Below are 25,489 nucleotides of genomic sequence, written 5' to 3' on the forward strand. Positions count from 1 at the left end.
TCCTGTGACCAATGGAATGTAGCAGAGTGACGATGTGTGGCTTCTGGGGCCTCGCATTAAGTGGCAGTATGGCTTCTACCTGGCTATGTTTTCCCTGGAAGGCTTGCCCTTGGAACAGAAAGACCGCTTCTAGTAATATTCTGGCTGAGAAACCCAGCTAGTCCCCCCAGCTGATCATCAGCATCTATGATAAGACATGTGAGTGAATAAGCTTCCAGATGTTTCCAGACTTGGATTTGAGTTTCTACCTATGTTCCAACACCATGCAACAGCAATTAAATAGTCTCCTAGGTCTTTTGTGAACTCATGATGAAGGGAAATGGAGAGATAATAATTACTATTTATAGCCTCTAAGTTCTGGGGTAACTGGTTGCACAGTAGTAGACTGATGGTTCTCTGTGACTCTTGTGGTAAGTTTGGGTTGAAAATGGTGTCTGTCTCTTCATGCCACCGCTGCCCTTGTCCTCCAGCCCACACAAATTCAGCCCTAACTACAATAATTGCTACAAGTATGGTTCCTCCAATGGCGAAGGAGAAATGCTAGACTTTGGGTCCCATCTATCTGTAATTTCATAACAAAATTTGATTTTTTTTTTTTTGCTTAGATTGCTCATGGTTAAAATAAAATGGATTAAATTCTCACATGATGTGAAGCTATCATTTTATTATTAGAATGCATTACCAAAGGTTAAACATTGAATTGTTAGTGCCATCTTGTTAAGATTTTGAAACCCCCACTTTTAATAGGTTAGTGCTTAGAGTAGATATTTGGACTTGTTGAAATATTTTTTTTTCTCTCTAAAATGTTCTGGGCAATTGAAAGGAGTGTATTTCTAAAGAAAGACAGTGAACGGTTAAATGAAGCTGTGCTCATACTGTCGTTTAACAAGATCTAGATCTAGAATCTACAGGTAATTTTCATTTAAAAAGTTAACAACATAACCCTGTCCTCAGTCAACTGAATATAGTATTTCTGCTATTTTGTGCATTCTTTGCATCAGTCTCTAGAGAAAATGCCAAATCCCTTATACATAGGTAACAAATTGAGAAAAAATTTACATTAATGACTTGGGATTCACAGGTAATGTCTTATCAGTGACAGCGATTTATGATCTTACTTTCCAATCAGTTATGCTTCTAGAGATAAGTGTTTAAACTCCAGCATTATTTTTAAACCAGAGTTTGGAAGGAAATATTTAACCTCAAGAGTTTTTGTCAGGATCAATAGAGTAGAACCGTGGGAAGTGCTGTGTAAATGAAAAAAATCAGTGATACGGATTCATTATCTTCTCCAGATGGTTATACTGTAAAGGTCTTTCAGCAGCATACCCTGAAATACCTATTCTAATACAGCATGGTCAAAATTAAAAAGAAACTACCCATGCTAAACTTTTGCACAACCTAACGTTTTAAATAGGGCTAACAACAAAGACCTTTCCAGTGATCTGGACAGGTGAGCTCTCCTCTGTTCTATCTCCTCTGATCCCTCTTTCCCCATTAGGATGCACCCTGGTGGGCCAAAGTGTGAGTATTTTGGTTTGCGACTCAACCTATCAATGGTGGTGGGGTGCAACCCATGTACAACCCATGTACACACTCTGCTCCGGGTATTTTTATAACACTAAATAGTTATAACTAGGATAGCCTGCTTAGGACCCTCAATACTGAAAATCTTAAGCCAATTCTACCTTGTCTGTGAAGTCTTCTCTTGTTTTACCACCATCCAGTTCATTTCAATTTGAAGAAAGCTATGTCTAACTCAATTCCAATGTTACAGAATTGTGTACCTAGGTCTTTTACAGCTGTGGGATGATTCCCTCTGTATTGGTTTCTGAATGTATCAAGGGCAGAGACTAGGTCTCCTGGTAATGACATTCCCTGTTACAGGACTCGGCAAATAGTTAGAAACTCAAACTCAGTTCGAATTGAACCTTGAGTAAGAAGGATATTGGCAGTTCTATGGCAACAAGAACAAAGACTCAAAAATACCTCAAGGCACCATTTTATTCTTCTGATTTTTATCTAAATTCCAACTAGTTAACCTACAGTGCAATATTAATTTCAGATGTAGAATTTAGTGATTCATCACTTACATACAACACCTGGTACTCATCACAAGGGCACTGCCTTCCTTAATCCCCATCACCCATTTCACCCATCACTTCTGTCCAATGCCCCTGTGGTAACCATCAGTTTTTTCTATAGCGTTAAGAGTCTGTTTCCTGGTTTGCCCTCCCCCCCCCCACCTTGTTCATTTTTTGTTTGTTAAATTCCAAATATGAGTGAAATTGTATATAGTATTTGTATTTCTCTGACTTATTTAATACTCCCTAACTCTATGCACATCATTTCAAATGGCAAGATTTGATTATTTTTGACAGCTGAGTGATACTCCATTGTATGTATATGTATACACACTTATGTGTAATATGTGTATATAATATATGTAATGTGTGTTATATTTCTTATTCATCAGTTGATGGACATTTGGGCTCTCTCCATAATTTGGCTATTGTTGATAATGCTGCTATAAACTTAAGGGTGCAGGTATGCCTTCAAATTAGCATTTTTGTTGTATCTTTTGGGTAAATATATGGTAGGGCCATTGGTGGATCATATTATAGTTTTACTTTCAGTTTTTTGAGAAACCATCCTGTTTTCCAGAGTGCAGCTGCACCAGTTTGTATTCTCACCAACAGTGTAAGAGGGTTCTTCTTTCTTAACATTCTGGCCAACACCAATTATTTGCTGTGTTGTTAATTCTAGCCTTTCTGACAGGTGTGAGGTGATAGCTCATTGTGGTTTTGATGTGTTTCTCCCTGATGATGAGTGATGTTGAGCATCTTTTCATGTGTCTGTTAGCCATCTGCATTTCCTCTTTGGAAAACTGTTTGTTCATGTCTTCTGCCCATTTTTTTTTTAACTGGATTGTTTTTTGGGTGTTAAGTTTGATAAGGTCTTCATATATTTTGAATATTACTCATTTATCAGATATGTCATTGGAAATTATCCTCTCCCATTCTGTAGGCTGCCTTTTAGTTTTGTTGGGTGGTTCCTTTGCTGCGCAGAAGATTTTAATTTTGATGAAGTCCAAATAGTGTATTTTTGCTTTTTTCTTTTTGTCAAGGCATGATTTTGTAGTCATAAGCTTGGAGAGGAGGAGGAAGGAGGTAGATGGGTAACCAGTACATGATGCTAGAGAGGCAGAGTGGGGTCTTTAAATTCAACTTAGATTTTAATTGCATCTAAGAGAATTTCCCTGAGCACAGTAGGCCTATCTCTGTCCTCTGAACTTTTCCTCCACTAGAAATTGCCTTTCTAATCTGTTCTGTGAACTCTTAAGTTTTCCAAACTGTCCAATACAAATTTTAATAGATCACCTGGTAGTATAATACAGGTCATTATCCCCGCTGAAAAGTTGATTGCTTAAGGTGCACTATATATATTTCTCAGGTATCTGGTCCCAGAAATGCTTAGGATTCTGGTTTATCATAGGGGATACTCAACCACTAGCATATAAATGAAGACATAAGGCAAATGTTACCGGACAGACTTCTTCAAAACTGGCTTTATAAAGATCAGACACCAAGAGAAGAGAATGGTATATATGTTACGTGCTGAACATTTTTTTATTTCTCATTTCTAGGAATATAATTAGAAGTGAGGTTATTAATAGTTAACTGCGTGTGTAAAACTAACACTGGTAAGGAAATAATGCCCTATTTTTTGTACTGTGAAGACTAAAGTAACAGTCTTTAGATGTTTGCTTTTATGAGATTTTTTTTTCTTTTTGATTTAGCCAGTTGCTTTCAAGTCCTAGACATTCTAAACTTCTGGATACAAAATTAGTGATGTTTTAAAATACAAGCTGTTAGACCATGACTTAGTACAGTCATTATTTTCCAAAACTACAAAACAGAATCACTAGACTTGAGAGTTGAGAGCATGGACATAGTCTACATCTTTCTGTCCCAGAGCCTAGCATGTTCACACAGAATATGCACTCTTTTGGAACATAACTGAGACATATATAAGAATTAATATGAAAAATACATGTCAACATGTGCATAGTTAGGCACACCATCTTAGATCTATTGAAGGATGTTCACATTATAGTAAAAAGAAAATACTTGTTGAAAGGAAATAAGTGGAAAAAACCAAATGAGATTGCTATTATGTGAAAGATATTATGGAAGTACTGAGAAATAGAAAATTCTTCATAAATGTTGACTTTAAAGAGAAAATAACTTACATGTAGGAGAAGTTAAATAACTAAGGATACATATCAGTTCAACATATTAATGAGTTAGCTAGTATCATAATATATTTAGCCATCATCCTCTTGACCTCTGTAATACCACCCCTGTTTCCTGGGGAATGGGTATTCTACATTGATCTTTTTTCTTCACCATCTACAGCTAAGTAACTGGCAGCTGATCTTGGCTAATCAAATGTTTCTACTGGGACCTGAGGCCTAACTGTTAGGAGATTAGAATGCTCATGATTGATACATACTACTGAAGTGCCTATAGAAGATGGTGCGATGGCCCCAGCTACAGATAGCCGCATGTTCATATCGAGTCCAAGTATGGTCATTAAGCTGTGGTTCCTCTGAGTGATCTTCTATCCATCCAATAACTGCTGCAATCAAAGTTAGGCAAAGTTGTTCATTTTATTCTTTGCTTCCCTAGAGTGTTTTGTGGTCTTTCAAAAAATCCCACTTACACCCGTTTCATTATTTGTAATAAGTGTTAAAGAAGATCAGAGGAAAAGGACATTGCTCTTAGCTGGAGTGCTCTGGAGAAAACTTTCCCAAAGAAGAAATGTTTGATGTAGGGGTTGAAGGATGGATAGAAATGAATTACCCTCAATGAAGAATATTCAGTGATAGGGAAGCATGGTACCAAATATTGGAAGCTGATGAATGTACTATATTGGGGGGAAGTGAGTTGAAATGAATCATTTTATGTTGTAAATATAAGAGTGGGAAACTAGATTCAGAATATATTAAAATATGGATGCTGGTTTTAAGAATTTAGGCTTTCAAAAATAATATATACATTGTACATAAAACATTCATAGATGCTAAGTTCTGGTTAGACTGCAAAAGAAAGTAGAGTCCTACTTTAGAAAAAAAAACTGTTAGTCTAATTACAGATGAATAACAAGAATTATTCACTTTTGGCCTTTACCTTGTATTTGAGTTTAGTTTGAAATTAGGAATAAACCCCCAAAATACTTAGAATGTAAAAAAAAAAATGGTATTACAAATCTATGAATCCTGAATATATACATCAGGAAACAAATCATGTATTTTTATTGTAAGATACAGAATAGCCAACAAGAGAACTAAGAATATTTTAACAATAATTTTGGGGGACGTCTTAATAAGATTTTTAAAAAGTGAAAACTAAGGCAAAGTTACAAAGTGGCAGAATCTATGTAGAGATAGATTTTTGATAATTAAAAGAAATTAAAGTAGAATTTCTGATCATAAAAAAGCAGAAGGAAAATGTATCATTCACAATTAGATCTGTATTGACATATAATCCATGTAATTCAGGATTCAAAGTTAGATTGGTTCTAAAACAACTACTGTGATTCCTATGTTAATTAAATTAACAAGTTAAATTACAGAGCAGCATTTTATTGTTATTGCTGATGAAAAGTAAACGTTGCAATCAATTGTCTAAATGTAATTTTGGCACTATGGCTTTGGTGAAACATCTGGAATTCGATAGATACTTTTTTAAAGTTTATTTATTTTGAGAGAGAGAGAGAATGTCGGGTAGGGGCAGAGAGAGAAAATCCCAAGCAGTGTATGCACTCTCAGCGGGGAGCTCGATGTGAGGCTTCAACTCATGGAACCATGAGATCATGACTTGAGCTGAAATCAACAGTCCAACACTTAATTGACTGAGCCACCCAGGCATCCGACTAGAAACTCTTGTTTTCATTATCTCTCCACAGTTTCACTCAGTAGATATTCACACTTTTCCTTTTATTTAGATAGTTCATTCTGTAGTTATTTCTTTACAACATTTCATCTACCAACTACTCTGGTTTCACAGAATAAGAAAATAAAGAAGGGCACATCAGTGTAGGGGACCATAAATACTTGGGCTGTCCAAAAGGATAGCCATTAGCCATATGTTGCTACTGATCTCTTGCGATGTGTTTTTTTTTTTTTAAGTTTATTTTTTAAGAGAGTAAGTGGGAGAGGGGCAGAGAGAGAGAGAATGACAGAAGATCTGAAGTGGGCTCCACACTGACAGCAGAGTCCAACCTGGGGCTCCAACTCAGGAACTGTGAGATCATGACCTAAGCCAAAGGCAGACTCTTAACTGACAGAGTCACCCAGGTGTTCCTAAGTGTGGTTAGCTTGAATTCATATGTGCTTTAAGTAAAAAATACCCATCGACTTTTGAAGACTTGGTAGGAAAAATACATTTTATATATGTTCACCATAAAACCTATATGGCTGACAAAATAAATTAGAAAATTTCACTTCTTTTTACTATTTAATGTGGATACCAGAAATTTAAAAAACTACTTGGGGCGTGCATTGTATATCTTAAAACATTGATCTAGAGCTTGAAGTGGTGAAATTTGAACTAGGGAGAGAAAATCTCTCTTCCAGATTTTCTGATGAAACACCCTACACCCTAACTCTGTAAGCAAATTGGTTAATTGTAACCAATGATTGTGATAGCTTCTGGCAAACTTGTCTCTAATTGCTTTTGATGGCTGTTTAGCTAAGGCTTGGCAATGCATTATGGGTGGCTCAGAGAAAATTGGGTAATGGCTACTGGACCAAGGACTTACAGGCTCCCTCTCCATCTTGACCCAATGGGGAGATTTGTTTGAATGGGAATTGGTACTCCATAGTGTCTGCCCAGCATCTGTGGGACCCACCTAGAAAGGCAGACAAGAGCCTGCCTTCACTCCTGAGATCAATTGAATAATGGATCCATGTACTTGCTCTCAGCATTTTCTGGCTTTTGATTAAAAATTCTGCTCTTAAGATAAAAACAGAGGGAGGTAAACCATAAGAGACTCTTAAATATGGAGAACAAATTGAGGATTGCTGGAAGGAGAGTGTAAGGGGGATGGGATAAATGGGTGATGGGCATTAAGAGGGCACTAGTTGGGATGAGCACTGGGTGTCATATGTAAGAGATGAATCACGGGGTTCTACTGAAGACAAGACTACCTTGTCTATCTAATTTGAATTTAAGTTAAACAAGTCTTTTTCAGTGACAGGTTTGTTTTAATTCAAACACCTCGATTGTCTTTTTTACTGCAGAGCATCAGTGTTTCTTGTTTGTTTGTTTGTTTTAAGCTGACTATCTTAAGTATGTTTTCTCAACGGAGGGCCTAAGATTTCCCATGTCACTGTATAGAAAACACTGTTTTTTTGAATGCGTTTGACTTTGCAAGTATCACTAATCAAATTTACTAGATTGTCTTCTAATATGCTGTGCCTGTCAACTTTCTTAGTAATTCTCTTACACCCCGCAGTGAAAATGACCCATTGTACAATCTGTTGATGGCATTCATTGAATTAGTTAGGCTTATAATGTTACATACTGGAAAGTATAATGATCAAGAAGATGTTATTTAACATGCAGGATTTCCATCTGGTGTGAATTGGTAATAATTGGGTATTTCAGTCCAGTATAAGAGCATGGGTCCTGTTGCCTGCACATCTAAAAACAACGCAATGTATTTGTAAGCTCCTCAGTTGTTTTGCATTACAATTAAACATTTTCCAAAACACTATTTAAAGAACAAGCCTATATATCTTGACTCTTTTAACTTTGAGTCAGCTTTTGGTCACTTTGTTCAACCTAAACAACCACACAATATAAATCTGATAAGGTGGAGGTCCTTTCTTTGCATGGAGCCATTTTAATGGAAATTCGCCCATATTGGGATGAGTAACTTGGAGTTGCTCAACTGTTGAAGAAACCAAGCAGTGTGCATAAGTGAGAAACATGCAAGTTTTAGGAAGATCTAATGTGCCATTAAATATAAAATAAGAAATAAAGAAAAATACTTCAACAAATGATCGTGAGATTTGGTGCCAAAGCTATGATATTTCTAAATCCATTGGAGACTCTTCCACTGTTATTGATTTTAGAAGAGAAAATGTCATCTTGTCAATTACCTTTATTGTTTCATCTTTCCCATTTCTTAGGTTACAAAAAAAGGATTATGGGTAGTTTACTTTGTTGCACAGCAGATTGAGAAAGGCAATACGATAAAATCATTTTGTAAAGCTCTTAATGAACTACAAGAAGTCAAACAATTGTCGTAATGCCAATGACAAGTCCCAGATGTACTTACTTGATAAGGTTTTTTTAATGTGGAAAATTAAAATTTTTTATCCTAAATCCTACATCTTCAATATTTACTTATTGATGGCAAAAACTTGAAGTGCAAGATTAGAAATCTATGAAAACTTCCAATTTTAATTAGGTCTGGTCCAAAGACTCCAGAAATCCAATGTAAGAATATCAGGCAACCTCAAGGTTCTTGTTCCTAGAACATGACCCCTTCTTTTCTGGCACGCTCTTTTCCTTCATTTTGATTCCTCCTAATAGAAGCAAACTATCAATGTAATACTGCAATGACAAATTGCCAAGACATGCTTCAGTGTATTTCCTGTGCTAGTTAATTCTCATAACAGCCTTATGAAATAGATGCGATATTTACCTCATCTTCTCAGATGAGGAAAATAGGCTGACTAAATTGTGCATATTACATAAGCAGTTAAGTGGGGAGGTGAAACCTTGGGATCTGAACTGAGCCCACATAACTTTGTAGTTGGAACTGCCATCCAGTCTGGCTGCTCCCTTCCCTGCATTTTCATGGGTAACTCTTAAATTTCTTTCTCATGCCCCTCACCCCTTGCCCTCCAGAATTCTGCAGAAACTATATGACTTTCAAATTCCTATTTTTATTTTCATTGACTTCGCCTCATTTTTCTTGACTTCGCCTCATTTTTCTTGACTTCATTTTGACATCTGATACAATGGGACCAGCCATAAAAATGCCTCCTCCTTGATTTTTGTAGCAACCTATTGTACTAGTCTTTCCTTAATATTTCTTTTATTTCTCATTTACTGGTTTCAACTACAGTATTTCTTCAAGTTTTATCTTTAATCCTCCTTCTTGGTCATCTTAGTGGCTACAACTCTTGTTGCTATGATAATGCTTATTATTACTATTTTTTTTTAATCCTGAGTCTTGAATTCTCCCTAGGTAACTGTTGTAATATTGTGAATTGTCAAATGCTTACTTTCCCTGCAGCATTCATTCATCCACTCTATCCATTCCAAGGCTTATCGAAAATCACAGTTTGACAATAAGTAAGGCAGTGGTTTCAGCACTTGGTTACTAGATGAGAAGGTCTCAAATGACATTTCATGTTATCGCTGCCTTCTAAAAATGAGAGCAACAAAAAGGGCAAACATATACCCTTTTGTCTATGTACTTGTCTAGATTTCTAGGCCTATCTTAATTTTACATTTTGCATATCAGTCCTTCTCCCCATTCCTTCCTCCCCCCCTTACGTTCTTGGGCCTCTCTCACCCACTCATGCTCTGTTTCCCTCCCTCCTCTGTATTTTGCTCTCACTGTAAGAGGTAGATCTACTGCCCATAATTTCATCCCCCTTTTGTTCATGGTTTTCAGCAAGCACTCCTGTTAACTGTCCAAGTGTTACTAAATTGTGATGCAAAAAGGAAAACCAATATCCTAGGCTAGGTGGACTCCATCCTATCCCCTACCCATTTACCTTCCTCTCCTTTTAATTATTGAGTTGTTGGGCACAGTTTTTTTTAACCCTTATTGTAACAGTGCATCTTATCATACTAACTTGCATGGACACAATTATTTTTCTTCCCTATTCCCTGTGTGATGCAACCATGGTAAGCACACAGTAGACATTGAAATAAACACTTAATTTGATGGATTTATTCTTGGTCATAGAATAAAGACTCAAACTTCTCAGACAATTAAATGGTGACTTAGCTCCTCTTGTATGTGACACAACAGAAATTCTTGTGTAAGGTACCTGTTACTACATTGTTACATGAAAAGTCCTAAAGGTACTTGAACTAATTCTAATGACAGGGATAATTTTCTAAAAATTAACAATGACTAGAAATGTGCACAGACTAGAGAACATGTCTATATACAATGTTTGTTTCTCCATACAGGTGAATTTGCCCATTGAACCAAACTTTTACGAAGGTTACGAACCAAACTTTTACTTGAGATTTTTTGTTTGCTTGTGACTTTTACTACCCGTTATTTACCATATAATAAACACGCTGCCTCACTGTATCAGGTCTCTTACCCTCATGTACTTTCGATTGGTACCAGGGGCTTATTCTTACATAGCTACGGTGACTTATTCATAATTCATGTAACTGTTATTTATGTCTTCTTAGACTAAGTTGTATTTCCTTTTGTCTTTAGGAAGATAATTTAAGACAAAGATGTAGCTTTACGTTTTCCTCCAAATGCCCTGTGCATATACCATGGTCCATCCAAAGATGGTTTTCATCGTACAAGTGCATTTACTGAATAAAACCATAGCCTGACAGTGAAAGAGTGTTTTTACCATGTGCAAGAGGCCATTTGTCAAAACTGACCTTTTATGTGAAACAGCTACAATTATTAGTTGATCCAAGTGTCAAAGCCCTGTCGTAAGATAACGGAGTCCGCTAGGAAATTTTTTCTCATTTGATAATAGGTTTCAGAAAGAGTTATAGATGGATCTGATGTTTCTGTCTAAAGTTGAAAACTTAGCCTGAAATGTGCCCAGAACAATTTAGAGGACCACCTTTTGCTGAACTGAGTTATGTATCACAATTTTGGTTTCCTTAGATTGTTCATAAAATCATAATAACTCTGAACAGTATCTTATTGTCATTTATCTTTTAATGCTAGCACAAGCAAGGAACAACAAAGGCTTTATAAAATAAACGAAATTCCCTATATGGTACATTATAGGATTTATATATAAATCAGTAGTAGATGACATTAGAAGCTTTTTATCTAAAAACGGAAGTTATCTAGCATAAATACTTTATTGATGACAATGTAAAATTGATTATAAAATGAAGTGTCATTGTTTTGTAGAGAAAATATAAAAGATCGAAATACAATCTAGGAAGCATGAGAAGTATAAAACCCATTAGGAAAGCTGCACTAGGAAAACTTTGGGATTAACAGGATAAGTTTCTCAACGCAAAAGACTATAGACCTGCTTCTACATGTGAACACAATACTCCGGTTAAACGTAGAAGGTGTGCCAAAGCGGTTAGCGCTTGTAGATTGTATGGAGCAATTTAAACCATAATCATATTTTGTAAATAGAAATGTTAAAATACCACAGAAACGTTTTCGATTGAAAATAGCAAGTATAAAAATAACACACTCTCCTGCAAAAGATAGGATGGTAGGAAAATGACGGAGCTGAAGAAAAGAGATGTTTAGAAGGCAAAGAAAGGTATTTAACATTAAAATCATGGAGTGTGCTACGCCTGAAGCCTACTTGCATGATAAAAACATCCTGGCAAGGAACTAATGTGCCTTGTAATAGCTAGAGCAGCCTTAAGTTAACCATATGGAGAGCTAAAAATAAGCTTCTTGTTAAATCCATCTTTGGTGGTGGAGATGTCACCTTGAAGGATAGGAAAGCAGAGACATGAACTTTACAGAAGAAACCTATGTTAATCGTGGTGTGTCTACCACGTGCTGTGGAAATTAACAAATTGGAACAAAATAGACACGGATATTTGTATATGTCAAAAATATCTTGATCTAGTCTTGCTTCAAGGTTTTCATTATTCTTGAGAATATGCTCCCATGCCCTTGCTCCCCACCTGGGCGCATGCACGCACAGATATGTGCGTTGTCCTGAATGGTACTCTGGAACCATGAAAGTTAGGCAAACTGAGAACTGATCCTATTAATGGAAAAGTTAAGATTTTCCCATGATTTTTATCAACTTTGATCTAAAGAAATCCTCTGGTACTGTTACTTATAAATGTGCAGGAAAATGAGTAGTAAGACATTTTTTAGTTCACTGTAACTTGACCCATTGAAAAATGGAGCATTAATGGTTTTTGTTTCTGGTTCTGTTCTCATTTTAGCTACCAAACTAAGATGAAAACTGGATGTTACTCTGACGGTGACCTTCGTCTCTTCACACAGAGGAGTTGGTGAGATCTTAGGTGAGTGTGGGGCGGAGAAATCTCAGGTCCCAGTGCCTGCCTCCTTTCCTGGGTCCTACTTATGTTTTCTGTGTATCCTCCATCTGTCTGACTCAGAGTCAGCATTGCCATTGGAAGGGAATATTTGGTTGCTACATTTAAGGTCGTATGGGACAGCTGACTCTTTGGCAAGGACCTTTCTGAAGGGTACTTGTGTTTTCTATGCCTACACTAACTGTCAGGCTTATTTCTGAGTTTGAATCAGTTTTCAACTTTTTATCCTTTTGTGCCTTCAATATTGTGGAACACTACTGAATTCCTCTAGCAGGACTATTTTATCCACTTGTCTTTCTTGGGGACATCATCATCTTTTCCTCATTTTTGTCCCTAAATTCACCTTCACTACATTTCTCTGGCTCTATACCAAGAGTCTCTGAACCAACAGCCATGACAATTTCCCACAGCCAACTTCTTCTGGATCTCCACTTAGATTTCATTCTAACTCCTAGTGTTCCTATGTGTTTCTTGACTGTACTTCCCTCTTTATCAGCTGCTTCCTCTTGGAGTTGTCCACTTGTGTAGAAATGTTACTTAGGGTTATCACTGGGAGACAAAGAGAGAACATGACTACAAGATATCCTGTCTGAAAACTGAATAACAGAAGCATGGTGATGGATTGCTAGCAAACGTTGAACTAGTTGGGATAGGGCACTGACCTTCATGAACATCTCTAATTTACATCAGGATTTGTAGACTGAAGGGCTAGCTGCTAAGTGGGAACTTAATGAAATTACTCATCATTACTATGGGAATGTGGGAACTGAAACTTGAAATGTTGTTAGGTGCTGGTGTTATTTAACCAAAACCCTTGGAAATGAAACCAAGCACGTGAGAGCCAAGCCAAGCAAAGACAGCCTGTGTGTATGTGTTTTCTGTATACAATTTTGAATGCTGTGTTGTACTGATTGGTATTTTTACTATTGTTGTAAGCCTGAAATGTGCTCTCTCTCAGGCTGTGACCTAAAGGTGAGTGTAATTGTCCTAAGAGGTAACTAGAGTTACTTCTGAAGCAAATTTTGAAATCTCAACGCTGCCTAAGGTATTAGATGATTTTTAGGACTTGCTGTTTTGTAGCAGCCTGAAAGTAATTTATGCTTTCATTCTGAAGAATACCTTTCAATGGAGGGGGCTGAATGTTAGGTTTTGGGTTTTGGGACATGAAAGAGATGTTTGAGCCTGATGTTAATGAAAGCCTCACATTATTTATTTGAGACACAGTTGACATAGAACACTAGAGAATTTTAAGGTGTACAATGTATTGTTTTGATATATTCATACACTGTGATATGATACTACCATAGCATTAGCTAATTCCTCTGTCACCTCACATAATAATTTCTTTGTTGTGGTGAAAAAAATGAAGTCTCTTAGCAACTTGGAGGTTTATAATACAGTGTTGTTGATGGCAAATGCCATGCTGAGTGTTAAATCCCCAGAACTTCTTCATTTACTGGTTGGAAGTTGTACCTTTAAACATCTCCAGTCCCCGCCCCCCAAGCCCCTTGTCACCACCTTTGGACTCTGAGTTGGACCTAAAAAGCCTATAACTTTATATTTAAATGACCATATGAATACAGTATAAATGCACCCTGATAGGATTTAGGAACCGTTTTTTCTTATTACTTAAATTGTTTGAGCCATTCCTTCTCTTTTTATAAACAAAAGGAAGAGACTGTAGGTTTCTTATTCTCTGAAAGTTTCTCTTCTCCAACACATGCCACTTAATATCCTTGAACTTGAGGGCTATAGGAGAGGATGGACTTTGCTTTCCCCTCCCAGATGAGAAAATGAGGAATGAGCCAAAATGGAAACAAATAGAAGTGGAATCAAATTTTTCAGTGACCCAGTACAGTTCAAATATTTTCATGATGTTTACAATCAAGAAAATGTGCTTCTATCTCTGTCGTTTGACTTAATCTCCTAACAATACCCCTCTGAAGTTGGATAATAGGAATTAAGTTGACTATACTAATAGAAAACAGACCGAGGGTTCCGGGGTCTTTATGAGTTGACACAGCTCCTGGTAAGAGCCCTCATCTCATCATCATGGTGCCTGGGCTCTTTTGTGTGGAAATGGAAACCACTTCCACACTTCTGTAGACCCTCATTTACAGAAACCAGTAAATTCACGTTTCGAGTGACTTTCCCTACATGAGTCCTTGGCAATCTTGATGTCTTGTGATAGATTTGCAGGTATCACAAAATACTGCCTGCTAGAATTGTTAATTCGGGGCCAAGCAGAAAGCTTTCTCTTGCCACATACAGAAGGAAACCTGGTGAACTGATATACTCTGGGAGGGTGGACCGTGTTGCTGGTAAATCATTTGCATTGCTGGTAGACAAAGTCCATGGAGTCACAGAGTCTTGTTCTCCTGAGTTTCCCTTAAATTCTGCTGCTGTCTGTCCTGTATGAAGATGACCTCATTTAGAGGGTTGCCTTCTCCAAAGGGAATCTAAACCTTTCACGCCAGCGTGCATTATGTCACACAGACCTATTCATAATTTCTTCTGCCAAAATGTTACATAGACAAGGAAGTTAAAGACAGATTAATGCAAATACATGAGTGTATAAAGGAGTTAAAGTGTTCAGAAACTTTTAAGGAAAATATCCCTTCTTATTTCAAGATGTTGAGTTCTCTGTCTGCGCTTGGTATGCAAGGCAGCCGTCCTAAAGTAGGATGCTTACTACAGAAACGATGGTGACATTTTCAAAACAGTCATAACTAGTATGTAACAATACACCTGTGATTTCTCTAGTGCATCTTTCATGCTCAACTTCCCTATATACAAGATTTAAAGACGACTAAAGTTTTCATGCAGGAAATTGTATGTCCACAGCAAATTTGACGTGAAAGATGAATCAAACATGCCTTTGGGAAAAAAAATACCTTTGAAACTTCTCTGTCAAAAAACACCCCCAGTAAATACAGTAAGAGTGGTAAATTGAATAAGTTTGGTAAGTTTGAATTTAAGGCAAACACTTAAAGGTATATTTCTGGGATTGAAACACTGACATTGAGGATGCTACTGATGTAATGCCTTCGATAGATGTTTTTCTCCATAACATACAGTCAACAGTCAGCTTTCTCTTTGTTCTTCATGGTTTTAAAAGGCCAAATAATTACTCCTGTAAATAGTAATCAATGTTGAATAATTCCATTAGAATTTGTATGTTTCAATGTTTGTCAAACATAATTTTATGAAACATTATGAATTGTCTTTTGAAATTCATTTAAATTTCTGAAATTTAAGCTCAGAGAATCCTAATTTATGAAATAGTCCAGTGGGATAATAGACATTTAACAGCCAGAGATTATACTTGGAGTTATCTGTATGTAACAAGCAATTCATTCAAGGTGAAGATTGTTAAACGCACGGGGTTCACATATTTCCTAGAGGCTCACATTAAATCCATCCAACAGTCTAATAACCTTGCCACCACCTTCCTCCTAGAAAAGTGACACATACATTTGTAAGGTTAAATAAAAAATATAATGGGAAAACCAAAAAAGGAAGAATGATTATGAATCAAAGGAACATATCATAGATCTTCCCTTCAGTGACAATTTAAACCTTTGTATAATGATCGCATCAAGAACAGTATCTGTTCTTGTGAGTTGTCTATATATAGGGCCTGCCATTTAAGTTCAATGTGAAAAACTGAAGTAATGGTTTTACATATGAGAAAGGATTTAATAAATGAGAATGTTTTGAGTCATGATCTTTGGAAACGTTGCTTTTGACTATTCCTGCCACCATAGTCTCTTTGACATGTGCAGACACGTGAAATATGCTGTGAGTAAAAGTAAAAGTTGGTAAGATATTTTTGGTAATCTACAGTCACAGTTCAAATGAAAAATAGATATTTCTAATGTCTTCCTGTTACATTTTTTAAAAATTGGATTTTACATACAGTGAATTACACAAATATCAATTTTCACATGTTTTCAAATCTAGAAATAATTGACACACAGTGAAGTCTTCATACTTTAAGAACATAGTCAGATGAGTTTTGTCAAACGTGTATACACCTCCTTACTTCACATCCTGGTCAAAACACAGGCTATTTTCACATTGCTCATTCAGGACCGTCTTTGTTCCTCCAAGAAGCAACCATTGTTGGGCTTTATAGCACCATAGATGAGTTTTGTCTGTGAGAACATCCATACAAAATGACTCGTACGGTAGGTGCTCTTTTGTGATTGGCTTCAGTTGCTCAGCATAAAGGTTTTGTGAATTAAATCTGCTTTACGCCTATTAATACATGTATTAAACATGTATTACACATGTTCTCTTATACATCTTCTTCTTCCACTGTATGAATACATACGGTTTATGTATTCACATGTCTGTGTTTAGTCATGTACAGTTTTATCGCCTGTGTAGGTTAGTAAATGTACTCAGCAGTGCCAACATCACAGGCAAAGTTTTCTATCTCCTTTATTTTTGTAATTCTCTGAAATCGAAACTAGTTAAAATTCAACTTAGGACTTAAACAGATGTGTAAATACACTTATGCATGCTTACTAAATTAAAGATTAGAACACAAAAAGATGAGTAATTATCCTTGGTGAGTTTTGAAAAAAAAATTCTGAAGGTAATTTTTTTCTCTCCTAAAATTCCTTGACTCCCACAGACACCCCTCTGTTGTATCCTGGCTCTGTGCCTGGGCTCAAACATTTCTTGAGATTTCAGTAGAAGTGTTCCTGTGTCTCTTTGCATTGAACGTTTAAGTAGGTCTTTGTTTTCTGTCCTTTCATAAATTGGTACATAATGATTCAGTTTTTCTGTTTTGAATCATTGTTTACATTTGCAGAGGGATACAATTGGTTTCATCTTAGTTAACCCCGAGGGAAAACAATCGTTTATGGTAGTTTTCATTCTGTTTGTCTGTGTTCCGTGTGTTTGGTAGACATGTCTGGATTTCCAGGTGTTTTATGTCGATACTGGCTTAGAGTCTCTGATACTTTCCGCAGTCTGTGTTTTTCACATTCACTGCTGTCTGACCCCCCTGTCTGAGCCCTAATAGGGAGAGTTGACTTGGATGCACTGAAGTCTTCATTCTGAGAACTGGTTAAAAGTGGTGTCCCCCATTAGAATTAGCAGAGGTACAAGTTGACTTATTTCCTACTATGTCAAGCATTCTGACTGAACCAGTTCTATTTAGAGGGCAGTCAGTAGTAACAGTGATTCATAGAGAACCTGAAAAAGTTTAATGAAATGAAGTATATTCGTGGGGAGTTGGTACCTATTACATAAATAGCAAGGTTGTCCTATCAGGGGGTTACGTTTCCAGGGCAGCAGGATCTAGAACCACAGAAAGAGGGGAGAATGTTTTTGGCACTTAACAGGATTGCACTCTTCCCACATGGAGTAAGAGAGCCAAGGATGACAAATAATTCTCTTCTTAATGGTGTTTAGAGCTTTTGCCTGTATTATCACTTTTATCTCTCTTCACATATCTGCTTATTCAGCTTCTAAGACATTGCCTCATGAATCAATTCCTTCTTCAAGTAATTTTTAAACTCCACAGATGATTTTGCTTAATTGTGTCTTGTAATTTCAGGAGAACCTTATTTCTTATTGGCATATTTCTCCAAATAAATAGAAAAGACCTACAGTCTATTACATGAGTACAGCCAAAAAGAGCATATCAAAAGAACTTAGTGAACACCATGATAATATTTATGGTTTTAAATACAAACAGGTTTAATGGAATGTGAGTTGGCAGTTAAAATACAGTGTCAATAAAGGGAATTTTATTGAGCGGTGTAATGAGGATTGGTGTTTTGACCTAAGTGTTTAATGACTTTCTTAATTTAGAGGGAAAACGAAGTCTCTTCTTAATATTTGAGGTGTAAAGGTATGCAATGCTATTAGAGGAGTATAAGGGTGAAATTTTTTTTAAAACTAAAAGAAAAAATCCTACCAATATTAATCGTGAAGGCTCTAAAGTAGTTTGGCAAGGAGAAAGGGGAAAATAAAAAAAAAATTGCAGAGATGAAAACAATACTTCTATGAGCCTTGAGATGTGAAGAATCACCTACCTAAAATATTGGAATATTTTTTAGCCACAACTGTCTAGTTGTTAGGAATGAATAGTTAGGGGGTAGACTGCTGGGTGGTTTATCCTTGCTACCATTGGGCATGGTATTGGATACATTCATTTCCTATCCCTATATGATAATTTCCTCATTTAGAAAGTGGGATGATAACTTTATTTCATAGAGGTGCTATGAAAATTACATAGGGGAACGTAGGTGTGAAATATCAGCTATTACAATACTGTGCGCTCACAGAATGTTAGCCAGTATTCCCTTCATCATTACTGTGTGTAAGTCACTGTGGGGAGTCTGAAATTGAAAACAGTATAACAAGAATGAAAAGCACCCCTCACTCCCAGAAAGGGAAATTAGCTTGTTTACAAGTGATACGAGGTAGTAGACGCAAGGAAATCGGTAGTGGCGGAGGTCTGACACTCGTGCTTGACTGTTACACAAACTTAGAGGTGATTGAAAGCTCTCGGATTACAACTTGATGCATTTATCTCCAGTCTGGATACTTGATATTGCTTGAAGCAGTTGTTTTTGTGAATCATAATTTTCATTAAATCAAACTTTAATTAAAAAGTTTCTGCCTGGAGACACTGCCTCCGAAACACTGCGCAAGGCTCAGTAGAACTGTTTGCCTGTTTGCGACAATATTAAATGTCAGGCTGAAAAATGTCAGCTCAGCAGATGGATAATTGTATACTTTAAGACTTTTAATGGACAGATGTATTTCAGTATAAAATTTAATCTGTTAATTAAACCCCAGCTCGTTCAGGAATAATCTTATTTACATATGCTAATGTGCACACATAATACCCACGTATCCAGTATGAATTCAATAATACTAGTATTATAAATCAGTATATATGAATCATTTTTAATGTCTAGCAAGTTTATATAAAATGTAGGTCTCTGGGTTGCATCTCGGAGAGTGAGTCTGAGTTTGGGGCAGTGTGCTTGAGACTTCACTCCAAGTAGGAGTAATGAAACAGAAACATGACGGAAAGACAGTATATTGTCCATGTCATTGCTGCAGAATTGAATTCTGCAGGGACATCGGAGAAATACACACAAGGCTTCCCAGATCGGTCTGTGGGCTGCAGCCTTAAACACCAGCTCCCATCCTTGGTTGGCTGAGGATTGCCTGGTACTTTGACCACCCCTCACTTCTGTAATGCACTAGCTTAGGGCCAGAGGGACTTGGAAAGGCAGTTGAGGTGGAATGCTGTCAGTCTAAGGGTCAATTTGCATGAAATTGCCTGATCTGGGATCTCTGAAATTAGAGCTGGGCCAAGGAAATAAGGGGCAATGGAAGCATCTTCTGTGTTGTGTTTGCCTTTTGTGCTGCTCAGATCCATCTTTTCGGTCACCAGCTCTGCATGGTCGTAATCAGCGAGAGGTTCATAAAAAGATTACTTAGATCTAGTAAGTGGAACAAATCTGAGTGCCCACTGCCGCCTCTGGTTCAGGGGCTATAGTTAACACTGACCTTCCTTTTCCATCATCCATGTTAGGTTTCCCTCATTCTTGGCCAACCTTCACCCTGCTAATGGCAGTGGAGGGGCAGGGTTTCATCTCTGGAGGGCTCAGTCTCTTATCAGGGTTGAGTGCTATCATCTCCCATTCACTTGGGTCAATAGGCACGGAGCTACCAAGAGATGCCCAGGAACTTACCACGTTTCAGATTACTTGCCCCAGTAGGTAGTAACAATCCGAGACACTCACAACACTCCAGTCAATTACTACCACCAGTGAAATCTGTGCTGATGACAGGCAAAGTGCTCAGTCAGGAGTGAGCATAAGCACAGCCTTGGTGAGAAGGAGCCTGTGCTATCGTGTGCCTGCATAGTCTCTGTCCTAGCCCATCATGTAAGTATTGGGGTGGCTGGGGACAGAAGCTGTCTGAAAGTGCCAAATGATCTTGTTAACTAGGATGCTGACTGAATACCTCCTCTGTGGAAGATCTTTTCTGGCAGACATTAACCTGAGACACAAATAACCTCACATTTCATAGTTCACCCCAAATGCCTATTTGCATAATTCCCCAAGTGTCGTTGTTTCCCATATTAATCTTGATCTCTTGAGAACCATGATCAAAGAGCCAAGACCTTTGTCCCTGCCTAGGACTTCATGTACAAACTTATCTCAGACTAATTTACCCTCACTACAAAGACAGCTTAGTGCATATAGCATTAAACCTTCAACACCACCTCTAAATAGCTCTGTAGTAGCGACACATGAGCCACATGTGCTTACAGCACACTCAATCACGTTAAGCTATGTGTAAAGCAGATCTGGGTTTTTCTTCCTTTTATGTGCTGTTTACAGGGAGCCTCTTCAATGCCAGAGGTTGAGAAAGAGGGGTTGCTCCAAGAGTTAGGAGGCCTGGAGGCTCTCTGAATCTGAGACACAAAGCTTAGTTGAGACACTTGGATCCACTTGGGCTTGATTACCGGCATACCATTTCCATTACATGGAGGATTTGTGCTAACTGATCTTAAGGCTTGGAGATAATGAGGGTACTTACCTCGTGATGGACAGCTCTGACTTGGTTGGACTGAATGTTCCATGGTCCGATATCCACTGACCATGGGCCCAGTGGCATATTGGGAACTACATGCCATAGGTTTATTTCTCTGCTCCAAATTACACGGCCTTTCTCCAGAATCTGAGGGGGTCTATACAGTGACTCTCCTATGGTGGCTCACCAGGCACTTCCCAGTGCATCTTTAGCTACTATTAGTAGATAATTAAAGTTGCGTTGGCTTCCCCACGTCCTGCAGCTCGAATGCTAGGGATTTTGGAGCATAATCTAGACCTGACCACAACTCTTGCTCTGGGCCCCACTTGAAACCAAGAGTGTTTTGAGCATCCCTTTTGCACATCCAATAAATGAGTCCATCGTATTTGCAAGAGTGACATAGGCTGCTTTTAAAATCTTAAGGGGCCCATCAAGTTCTGGAACTTTTATTTTGTAGTAAGGGATTCATGCTGTACCAACTTTTTATGTTGGGGTTGCTGTCATAAAATGTCCTGGACTGCTGAGCCCCTGAAAACTTAAATATGAAAGGGCTGTGAATATTTGTAGGTCTTCATTACCACCTCCTAGAGCATTTGACACTATACCTTGGTCTAATTACCATATACTGAGTCTGTGTTTTGTGTAATAAGATCTCAAGTCCTCAGACTGTATGTTTTGAACAGTTAATGTTAATACTGAGGCAAGACTAGATGTGTACTGCTTCCATTTCCATGTAGAAATGATCTCTTTGAGGACTGAAGAGACTGTATACAGCAGGTCAATAACCACATACTGAGTTCCAGAGCTTGTGTTAGTTGATTTCAGCAAATGTATCACTTGCAGTGTAACAGCTGGGATAAGGATTTCCACTTCGTTAAGTTTCTTGTAGTTCTCTCTCAACCTCTACCTCCCATCTGGCTGATTAAGGGAACAGAAGAGTAAAATCAAAAACGATATATTGGAGGGTTCCTGGGTGGCTCAGTTGGTTAAGCGTCTGACTTCCGTTCAGGTCGTGATCTCACCGTTAGTGAATTCAAGCCCCACTTTGGGCTCTTTACTGACAGCTCAGAGCCTGGAGCCTGCTTTGGATTCTTTGACACCTCTCTCTGTGCCCTCTCCCACTTGCACTCATCTCTCTCTCTCTCAAAGATAAATAAACATTAAAAAAACACTAAACAGAACCCCAATATGTTGGCAATAACAATACATGTGTGATTTAAGTCTGAGGATGTTAAGTTTTTCGTAACCACCTAGGATGCAGTATTGCTCCTGATTTACTAATCAGTCACTGAACAAGAGTGGAAGTTTCCAGGGCTTCTACTGGGTCCTTCTTGCCATGTTGACTCTTATTCCAGGGTCAGTATATCATCTGGGGGTTATGACAACTGCCATGTCTACCCATTTCAATCAGCCATTTGGGGACCTGTGGTTCTTTTGGATCCGTCGGGCCTATAGCAAGACAGACTGGAGCTACTATCCCATTTACTTGCTTCCATCCAACCCCATTGTACTCAGCAGACCACAATTGGGTCTTTTTTGAGGGTAGAGGTCCCATAATGTACTAATTTTCTGTTGCTGTGTACCATACTTTCATTAACCTAATGGCTTAATAAACACACACACACACTCTACCTTATCTAGGTTAGAAATCCTGACAGAGCATGCCTGTTGACTCAGAGTTTCACAAGGCTGGAATCAAAGCCTTGGTTGGACTGTGCTCTCATCCAAGGTTGGGGGGTGGTGTCTTCCAAGCTCCCTTGTTATTCATAGCAGCCATGTTCTAATGGCCATGCAACTGAGATCAGTGGTGTTGGTGTCATTGGAGACTGTCCTATGCTCTAGAGGATAATCTCCAGTTCTTGCTGTGTGTCTTCCTCTATGGGCCCTCTCAGGAAATGGAAATGTATTCCTTCAAAACCAGAAGCAGAATTCGATTCTTTGGAATCTTTTTTTTCTGAAAGGGCCCCGTCCTTTTGGGGCTCACCTGATGAGGACAGGCCCACTGTGGACAATTCTCCTAATGATTAATTGGGAAACCTTGATTATATCGAAGATTGGGTCAGTTTGTCATATAATATAAGCCAACTATGACAGTTAAATGTATATTTCCAGTCACATCCACACTCATGGACAGAGGAATTATACAGAACAGAAGTCTGGGATGTCTTAGAAATTTCTGCCTGCCACATTTAGTATTGCTATCAAATCAGACACTGCATTGTGTGGCCTTCGGAAAGCTTTGGGTTTATCCCTTGTTCCAGAGTATAGTTACCTTGGTAAATGGCTGCAGTTCTAACTGGGGAAGGGTTCACTTCTCTTCTTCCATTAGGAAGACCAGCTCTATAGTAGTGTCTTCTATTAGGATGCACGAGAAAGCCATCAACATTTTGGTGATGATCCTGTCCTACTCACTGGTATTTTGCTGTACAAATGACACAATGGAAATGATTTAGAGGGGGCACAGCAGGCAGAAGATCATGGGTATTGCCACTTTCTAGATGGAATAGGGGAATTAAATGTGGTTTACAAGTAGAAGTCAAGGTGTGTGTGTGTGTGTGTGTGTGTGTGCAGGTATGCATACACATATCTACACCGTATATTAGTTGTGTGACTCTGAGTGAGTTCTTTGCCTTCCTTGGTACTTTACCTGCAAAATTAAGTGGGTCCTTCAAATCTAATAATTGAAACCTAGATGATGTTTTCCCTTACCTTCGAGGTACCCCGTATGTTCATGCTCTGTATTTTCTTCCTTGATCTGAAGATGACGAATGTTAAGCATTTGAACCACAGGGACACGTTAATAGTCATAAAATTTTGAGCTCCATCAAGCCTATGGGGCAGATATTTTTATTCTATGACATCAACATTCTCATTTTCGCAGATCAAGAAAAGAAACACAAATGTGTAGAACTATAGTGTGCATCATTACAGGTGAGATGGGCTCTAAAGAATTGTAGCAAATAGAAAGCCCAGTCACCGAAAGGGAGAAGGATTGTATATGTCATGCCTTTGTGGATGGAGACTCAAGGAGCTACTGGAGATAGAGGAGGAGACTATATTCATTTCGAAGACAAACTGTCACAGAATAAAACTGTATCTGACAACTTGCAATTATCCAGGCACTTAGTTGTCTTCAGAAATATTTGCATAAAGTCCACAGTTAATTTCAGAGATTTCACAAAATAAGATTTGTGAAATCACTTTTAATTGTGTAATTAATCATTTATGTCTAAGGAAATCAGCTATTTAAGCTAAGTTCTGGATCTCAAGGTGAAGGTTCTCCACTGCACAGCCAGTTACTAGGTGTATTTTCAGAACAGATCTAATGGAACCAACATAATGGGTCATTTTGCTTTGTTCTGTGACTAAGGTCTGCCTTTAATGAGATGTAATAGAATCATCCAGAAGATGAATTTCCCAGTGGCTCTAGGAAAGTTCACTACCACAAGTGGGAGAACAAAAACAAAAGACAAAAATTCCTATTTCTAATTGTTAATAGTGTCATCTCTTCAGTAAAAATACCCAATGTTTTTCACATTGCTGATAAATATAAATTTATTATAAATTTATTTGCAAGCTATTCCATACTGTACACTGAAGGGATACCAACAGTGGGTTTCCCAGAAAACTATTCCTATAAATCATATTACTTTATATGTCTGCATATTAAGCTATATAAGTAGTTTACGATCTCAAACCTTCTTCATTGCAAGTAACCTATTCTCTGTATCTGTCGTGTAATTTTGTATTGTCCTTGAATTTGGACAACTGTTTATTCACAGCTCAGGGATATTTTCACAAAGTAGCTGTAAAGCTCTAATGAGGGTGTGGGAGACACTGTACTTTGTTTGCCTCCCTTCATCTTGCTGTTGCCTTTAATGAAAGATCTATAGTCATTTTACTTCTCATTTTTAGTAAATTTTTATTTCCACTCTAAGCAAGACTTCTGGCTTGATAATTCAGTTTCTTACATGAAATTGCATACTATTATTCTTTAAGTTACGATGATTACTTTTTCTTGAAACCTATATATTACATGTAAGTTTTATTAGCGTAGATGTTGAAATCCCCAAAATACTGAGCTTTGTTCAGAATCTCCTTGTAAATTACACAGTCTGATAATAACGCAATGTCCTTTTGTGGTGTCCAGCCTGGCCTTTCTGATCCCTTTGGGATTATAGCTTTATATCTTACATTCATTCTTTGTTTTTTTTTTAAATTTTTAATGTTTGTTTATTTTTATGAGAGAGGGAACGAGCGCAAGGGAGGGGCAGAGAGAGAGGGAGACAGAATCCCAAGCAGGCTCCACACTGCCAGCACAGAGCTTGATGTGGTGCTCGAACCCACAAACTGTGAGATCATGACCTGACCCAAAACCAAGAGTTGGATGCTTAACCAGCTGAGCCACTGAGGCACTCCTTTCTTACATTCATTCTCAAGCAGTGTATTGTATGGCACTGAGTACCTTCTAGTCTTTGCTGATCTTCTTGTCTGTAGCGTATCAAGTATTTTTTCTAATAGTTACCCAACTTCCCTTGTGGTTTCTCTTAAATTCTGAAAATTCCAAAATAATATTCTACTTAGCCCAGGTGATGAGGTTCTCTGTGTGGATCTAGTGACCTGTTTAT

Source organism: Panthera leo, chromosome B1 (assembly GCF_018350215.1).
Source record: "Panthera leo isolate Ple1 chromosome B1, P.leo_Ple1_pat1.1, whole genome shotgun sequence".
NCBI lineage: Eukaryota > Metazoa > Chordata > Mammalia > Carnivora > Felidae > Panthera > Panthera leo.